We start from the raw sequence: 7,477 nt of genomic DNA on the forward strand, positions 1-7,477 counted from the left end.
AAAAGAGGGCGATAGATAGTGGTGCTACATCAAGTGAGCCACAAGTGGTAGTCGAGTACGATCATTCTAAGTCTAGTTAATCTAGTGGAGACACCACTCCATTAGAATCACCAAGGACGAATTCTCCAACTTCTCCACCTCCTCACCAATTGGAAATGGCCGCTCTGAACTAAATTTTGAGAGAGTTTGGTGTCCTCCATCATATCAAGAACCAAGTGGGATTGTTACTCCCACCACCAAGGCAAACAACTTTGAGATAAGGCCCGCCCTTATCACCTTGATCGAGGTTCATCAATTCTCTGAGGCAAAGCATGAGGATCCCATTGCACATCTTAAGCAATTCACACAGTATTGTAGCACTGTGAAGGCAAATGGGGTTACTCTGGAGTACATTCTTCTAAGCATGTTCAAATTTTATCTTTCTGGGAGTGCAAGTGATTGGCTTGATAGGTTGACTCCGAACTCATTGACAACTTGGAATGAGGTAACTTCGGTATTACTTGGAAGGTTCATACCTCTTGTGAGAACGGCGGAGTTGAGATCTAAAATTTCAAATTTCCAACAAGAACCCAATGAGTCTCTTTATGATTCTTGGGAGAGGTTTAAGAGCTACCAAAAACAATGTCCACATCATGGCATGGAAGATTGACTCTTGTTTCATGGGTTCTATAAGGGTCTCTTAAAGGCGGATCGCATACTATTGAATGGAGCATCGGGTGGGCCACTCATGAACAAGCCACCATTGGAAGCACTCAAAATCATTGAAGAGGTGGTGCAAAATTACACCGATTGGAGTCACGATGAGAGGAGCACTACTAAAAAAGGAGGAAGGTATGAAGTTAGTGCTATCAATATGCTTAGCTCAAAATTAGATGCCTTGTCCTCTAAATTTGATGAAATGCAATCTTCTCCTCTTCCCATCTCCCCTCTCCACAACTCACATGCATCTAATTCTTCAAATGATAATGTGTCTATGCAATTGATGTCTTGTGAAGTGTGTGGTGGTGAAGACCATATGTCTTCAGAATGTCCTTTGTTGAATGAGCAAAGATCCCCTTCCCCTTCCCCTTCTATGGAACAAGTAAATAATGTGCATGCCAACCCTAGGTATGACCCCTACTCCAACACCTATAATGAGGGATGGAAACATCACCCCAATTTTGGTTGGAGAAATGGCCAAACTAAAGGGCAAAATAGTGGTCAAGGTCAAGCTAGTGGTAGTGGTAACTATGTGTCTAATAATCAACGGAATTACAAAAATGACAATAGGTACCAACAAAAAGGTCATTACTCTTCCACTCACAACCAACCCTGTTTTAATGGAAGTGTAAGACCAACTCTAGCTCCTATTTCTAAACCACCACTTCAAATTCAAGCTCCCCATCCTCCTAAGTCTAATTTAGAAAGCATGATGGAGCAATTCATCAATACCCAAACTAAAAAAAAAATGACTTAGAGGAAAGCTTAAAACAAATGCAAACCCACAATAAAATGTTGGAAAACCAAATGGCCCAAATAACTAGTGCCTTTAAAGGCAAGTCTAGTACCTCATTGCCTAGTAAAGGTCTAGATCTTAGAGAGCAAGCCAATGCCATTGTAACTAGAAGTGGGAAAAGCTTGGGGGAAGTCCAAGGGAAGGGAATGCAATGTGACTTAGAAGGTGAGAAGTTAAAAGAAGGAATGATTGAAATGAGTGATTCCCATAGAGAGTTGAGAGTGGAAAAAGAAAAAGAGAAAGAAGAATAGAAAAGTAAAGAGAAAGAAGTTGAAAAAGAAAAAAAAAAGAGTGAAATCCTGCTTCATGTGGCAAAGCTTTCTTTTCCGAGAAGGTTTGCCGGGTCTAGACTTGATGATGAATTTGCCAAACTTTTAGAAGTCTTGAGAAAGTTTTATGTTAACATTCCATTCACCGACGCTATAAAACAAATGCCAAATTATGCTAAATTTCTTAAAGACATTTTGAGTAATAAAAGAGAAGTTGAATATGTGGAAACGATTAACATGCCAAAAAATTGTAGTGAAATTATTCAAAATAAGTTGCCTACTAAGCTTAAAGATCCCGGTAGTTTTTCTATTCCATGTGCTATTGGTGAAATGGTGATTGATCGTGCTTTATGTGATCTAGGTGCTAGTATAAGCTTTATGCCCCTCTCTATGTGCAAAAGACTTGGCCTAGGAGAGTTAAAACCCACTAACATTTCCCTTTAATTAGTCGATCGATTGGTTAAAATGCCTTTGAGAAAATTAGAGGATTTCCCCCTTAGGGTGGGCAAACTTTAAATTCCGGTGAATTTTATTGTTCTTGATATGGATGAGGACTTGAATGTCCCCATAATTCTAGGTAGGCCTTTCTTAGCCACGACAGGGGCTATTATTGATGTGAAATATGGTAAATTGTATTTGATTGTTGGAAAAGTGAAAGTGGACTTTAAATTGAACCAAGTTATGAAATGTCCTTCCAACATGGATGATTGTATAAGAATTGATAGTGTTGAAAATGTTATTCATGAATCCATACAATGGAATTTGCATAATACTAATGATTCTCTTGAGTGTGAACTGGAAAGCAAAGATAGGTCTTGCAATGAAGACATAGAGATGGAGCCAATTGAGAAGAATCTTGACTCCACCCCCATGGACAAGAAAGAAGCAAACCTTATGATTGGAGAAGAAGAAGTGAATAAAGAGCTCATGAACAACAATGATAATGAATGTCCAAGTGTAGAGCTTAAACCTCTACCATCCAACTTGAGGTATGAGTTTCTTGGTCCATATTCTACTTTTCTGGTCATTCTTAATGCATCATTGGATGAGGTTCAAACCTCAAAATTGTTGAATGTCTTGAGGATGCATCGCAAAGCTTTGGGATATAAAATGGATGATTTGAAATGTATAAGCCCAACGCTTTGCATGCATCGAATTTCATTGGAGGATGATGCTAAGCCATCAATTGAAAGACAAAGAAAGCTTAATCCTCCAATGCTAGAAGTGGCCAAGAAAGAAGTTCTTAAACTACTTGCCGTCGGTATCTTATATCCTATTTCTAATACTAGGTGGGTGGCACCAGTACAAGTAGTCCCTAAAAAGGGGGGATGGCGATTATTAAAAATGAAAAAATTGAGCTCATCCCTACTAGAACCATTACCGGTTGGAGGATGTGTATAGATTATCGTAGGCTAAACACATCCACCAAGAAGGACCACTTCCCATTGCCTTTTATTGATTAAATGTTGGAAAGGCTAGCGGCTCAAAAGTATTTTTGTTATCTTGATGGTTATTTCGGGTTCTTTCAAATCCCAATTCATCCGGATGATCAAGACAAAACAACATTCACTTGTCCATATGGCACCTATGCTTACCGTAGGATGCCATTTGGTCTATACAATGCCCCCACTACTTTCCAACGGTGTATGATGGCAATTTTTGCGAATATGATTGAAAAAGAAATGGAAGTATTTTATGGATGACTTCTTGGTGGGGGGAAGTTCTTTTGATGATTGTTTAATTAATCTCACACGACGTTTGAAAAAGTGTGAAGAGGTTAACCTTGTCCTTAATTGGGAGAAGTGTCATTTTATGGTTCAAGAAGGCATTGTTCTTGGACATAAAATCTCTCATGAGGGGATTGAGGTTGACAGGGCTAAAGTGGATGTAATAGAGAAGCTCCCACCCCCCTACAAATGTGAAAGGGGTGAGATCTTTCTTGGGACATGTCGGTTTCTATCGGCGTTTCATCAAGGACTACTCTAAGATAGCCAAACCTCTTACTATACTTCTTCAAACGGAGTGTGATTTTGTGTTTGATGATGCTTTTTTAGATGCATTTTGTAGGTTGAAAAATGCATTGGTCACGGCACCAATAGTGCAAGCTCCGGATTGGAGCCTCCCCTTTGAGCTTATGTGTGATGCAAGTGACACGACGGTTGGTGCCGTGTTGGGGCAAAAGAAAGAGAAGAGGGTGCCCGTGATCCACTATGCAACCAAGACATTGAATGATGCACAAAAGAACTGCACCACAACCGAAAAGGAGCTTCTTGCGGTAATCTATGCATTTGACAAGTTCCGATCCTATCTCTTGGGTTTAAAGACCATTGTCTACACTGACCATTCGGCAATCAAGTAGCTCATGTCCAAGAAACATTCAAAGCCTAGGTTGATGAGATGGGTGCTTGCTTTACAAGATTTTGACATAGAGGTGAAAGACAAGAAGGGGACGGAGAATTCGGTAGCGGATCATTTGTCAAGGTTGGAAATCCAAGATGAAGATGTTGATCAACTTCCAATCAATAACGAGCTAAAAGATGATGTTTTGTATGCCATCCAAGCAAAGTCATTGCCTTGGTATGCCGATATAGTGAACTACTTGTCTTGTGAAGCAATTCTGCCGGGGTTCACCCTTCAACAACGAAGAAAGTTGAAGCACGAATCAAAAAGGTACATATGGGATGCTCCCATTTTATACAAGATAGGGGTGGATGATCTTTTGAGAAGATGTGTTCCCGATGATGAAATTCAAGATGTGCTTCATATGTGCCACTCATCACAATGTGGTGGTAATATGGGAGCAAACAAAACGGCGGCAAAAGTGTTGCAATGTTTGTTATTTTGGCCTACTCTCTTTAAATCTGCTTGGGTCTTTGTGAAAACTTGTGACAAATGGCAAAGAATCGAGAACATTTTGAGAAGATATGAGATGCCTCAAAATCTGATCTTGGAATTAGAGGTGTTTGATGTTTGGGGGATCGATTTCATGGGTCCTTTTCCTTCATCCTATGGTAACCTTTACATCCTTGTAGCGGTGGATTATGTGTCTAAATGGGTGGAAGCTCTTGCATCACCAAATAATGACTCAAAGGTGGTGGTGAAGATGTTTAAAAAGATCATATTCCCAAGGTTTGGCGTTCCACGGGCTGTGATAAGTGATGGAGGGTCTCATTTTGCTCATAGAACATTCAAGGCTCTATTGGCTAAGTACGGAGTTCACCATAAGGTTGGTTTGTCCTACCATCCTCAAACAAGCAGCCAAAAGGAGGTGTCTAATAGAGAAATCAAACTCATTCTTGAAAAGACCGTGGCTAGAAGCAAGAAGGATTGGGCGGCAAAGATAGATGATGCCTTGTGGGCATACCGTACGGCTTTTACAAGTTGGTTTATGGGAAGTCTAGTCATTTTTCCGTAGAATTGGAGCACAAGGCTTAATGGGCAATCAAAGCCTTGAATTTTGATCTGAAAAGTGCCGGAGAAAAGAGAATGCTAGACTTGCATGAATTAGAAGAATTGAGAATGAATGCATACAATAGTGCAAGCTCCTACAAGGCAAGGTCAAAAGATTTTCATGACAAGCATATCATCAAGAGGGATTTCAAGGAAGGTGATAAGGTTCTACTTTACAATTCAAGATTAAAGCTTTTTCTCGAAAAGCTTAAGTTAAGGTGGAGTGGCCCTTTTCAAGTGGTCGAGGTATTTCCTTATGGCTCAATTGAAGTTTGGAATGAGAGCACCGGAACGTTCAAGGTAAATGGTCAATGCCTCAAGGTCTATTATGAGGGTGACAAGAGAGGTGTGGTTAACTCCATCAAAATGAAAGAATTTAATGACTCCGATTAATGTGATCAGAGGGTCGTCAAGCTAGTGATGTTAAAAGAGCACTTACGGGAGGCAATCCGAGTTTCTCACCCTTCTCCCTTATTTCTTTCCTATTTTTGCTTCTCTCAATTTTTATTTTCACTAACTCTTTTCTTTTTATACTTGTTGGTATGCTTGAAAGAGTTATAAAAAAATTAAAAAATGTAATAAAAAATAAATTTTTTGGAGAGAAGTGTCAATAATAATAATAATAATAATAATAATAATAATAGTGATAATATTAATTCTATTATTATTTTTCTTTATTATTATAGTTATATAAAAAAAGGGGGGGGGGGAGAAACGTGCAACATCAGGTTTGCACGAACGTGCAGAGCAAGTCAGTGGCAATTAGAAACTTCAAAACGAAAAAGGAAACATTGGCACGGACGTGCCAATTCCTACACGTCCGTGCAATCAGCCTTGCACGTACGTGCTCATTTCTGCACGTCCGTGCGCACTCAGGCAGAAATTTCATAAGCTTCTGTCCGAGGCTGCACGTCCGTGCCAACGCCTGCACGTCTGTGCAGCCCCAAATCAAAGCAGTAGAAGCACGGCTCATCCTTCATAAAAAAAAAATTTCTTCTCACTCCTCTCTCTGTCTCTCTAAAACTCCTCCCTCCTCCTTCATAGTCACTCAAATCTCCCTCAAACACTCAAATTCAACAAATTATCACAAATTACTCACTCCTTTTCACTCTAATTCACAAACAACTACTCTTTTTCCCACATTCAAACCCTAAAATCACCTACATTCTCAAACCCTAACTTTGAAAAAATTGATTTGGGGATTTTCTTATGGGTGGAAAATCTAAGCAATTTATTGAAGAAGAAGGCTCAAGCAAGCTTAAAGATGGTTAGAAAGGTTCATTTGCGGGTTTGACACCCACGATAAGCTCGGTATAATCGTTCCTTCCCTTTACTACTTTCTTGCTCTAATTATTGAATGTAAGTGTATGACATTGCTTGAAAAGTTGTTGAAATTGGTAGTTTTGTGAATAATTGCTAGAAATTGTTGGATTTTGTTGAATTTGAATGGTTTCATGAATTTTGTGAATGGTGAATTTTTTTAGTGAGTGTGAATTGGAGATAATGGTTTTGTGAATGATATACATACTAGCTTGTGTAAGTTGTTGTGATGAATTGTTAATGTTGAGTGCTTGAGCATTGATAGTTTGGTGTTGTGTTGTTGAGAATTGAAGTGATAAAGTCCATATTGCCTAATTTTGTGACTTGCTTGAATATTGATTCTAGGTGGTGGACTTAGAGCTCTAACTTGTTTTGTGTGATAATTGGTGTTGATTGAGCCTTGAATTGTTGTTTTAGTGGACTTAGTACCTTGGGTGTGTTTGTTGTGGTGACTTCTTTGTTGTGGTTTGTTTGATTGCCTTGCATAAAGACTAACCATGTCTCGAAGAAACCAACCTAGAAACACTGATGCTAGGTACCGCAACCCATCGCCTCCTCCTCCCGTTGTTCCACCACAAGTGGACACAATGGGGATTGTGTTTAATGACCCGGCCTTCAGCCAATTTTGTTATGAATAGTAGGAGGCGAGTTAGGCCAACCAAGTTTTACAATGACGATGTGGCCGACAGCTTAGGGGTGGGGGGCGATGTAAGAATACTTTTTCAAGGTTCCGCCTTAGGACCTTGGCTAGAATTGTCCGCCCCAACTTACAAGAGATTGACTCTTGAGTTCCTCTCCACCCTTTACGTGCACCGAGACACGACCCGGACCCCTCGTTACATGACCTTCCAACTCATGAACACAAACCATAAAATGACCATTAGGAGGGTTAACCAAGCATTTGAGTGGCCTACTACTGGAACCATAAGGCCCAAGGATAGGG

At 39.8% G+C, this 7,477-nt stretch overlaps 1 non-coding gene across 1 annotated transcript; it reads right to left on the reverse strand.

Moving 5' to 3' along the window:
* Positions 1-532: 532 nt before the first annotated feature.
* Positions 533-639, reverse strand: LOC145593206 (small nucleolar RNA R71). Its single transcript, XR_014102581.1, has one exon. It is a non-coding gene; the product is annotated as a small nucleolar RNA R71 (small nucleolar RNA).
* Between the last annotated feature and the right edge of the window lie 6,838 nt (positions 640-7,477).

This window comes from Chenopodium album, chromosome 18, assembly GCF_948465745.1.
Source record: "Chenopodium album chromosome 18, dcCheAlbu1.1, whole genome shotgun sequence".
NCBI lineage: Eukaryota > Viridiplantae > Streptophyta > Magnoliopsida > Caryophyllales > Amaranthaceae > Chenopodium > Chenopodium album.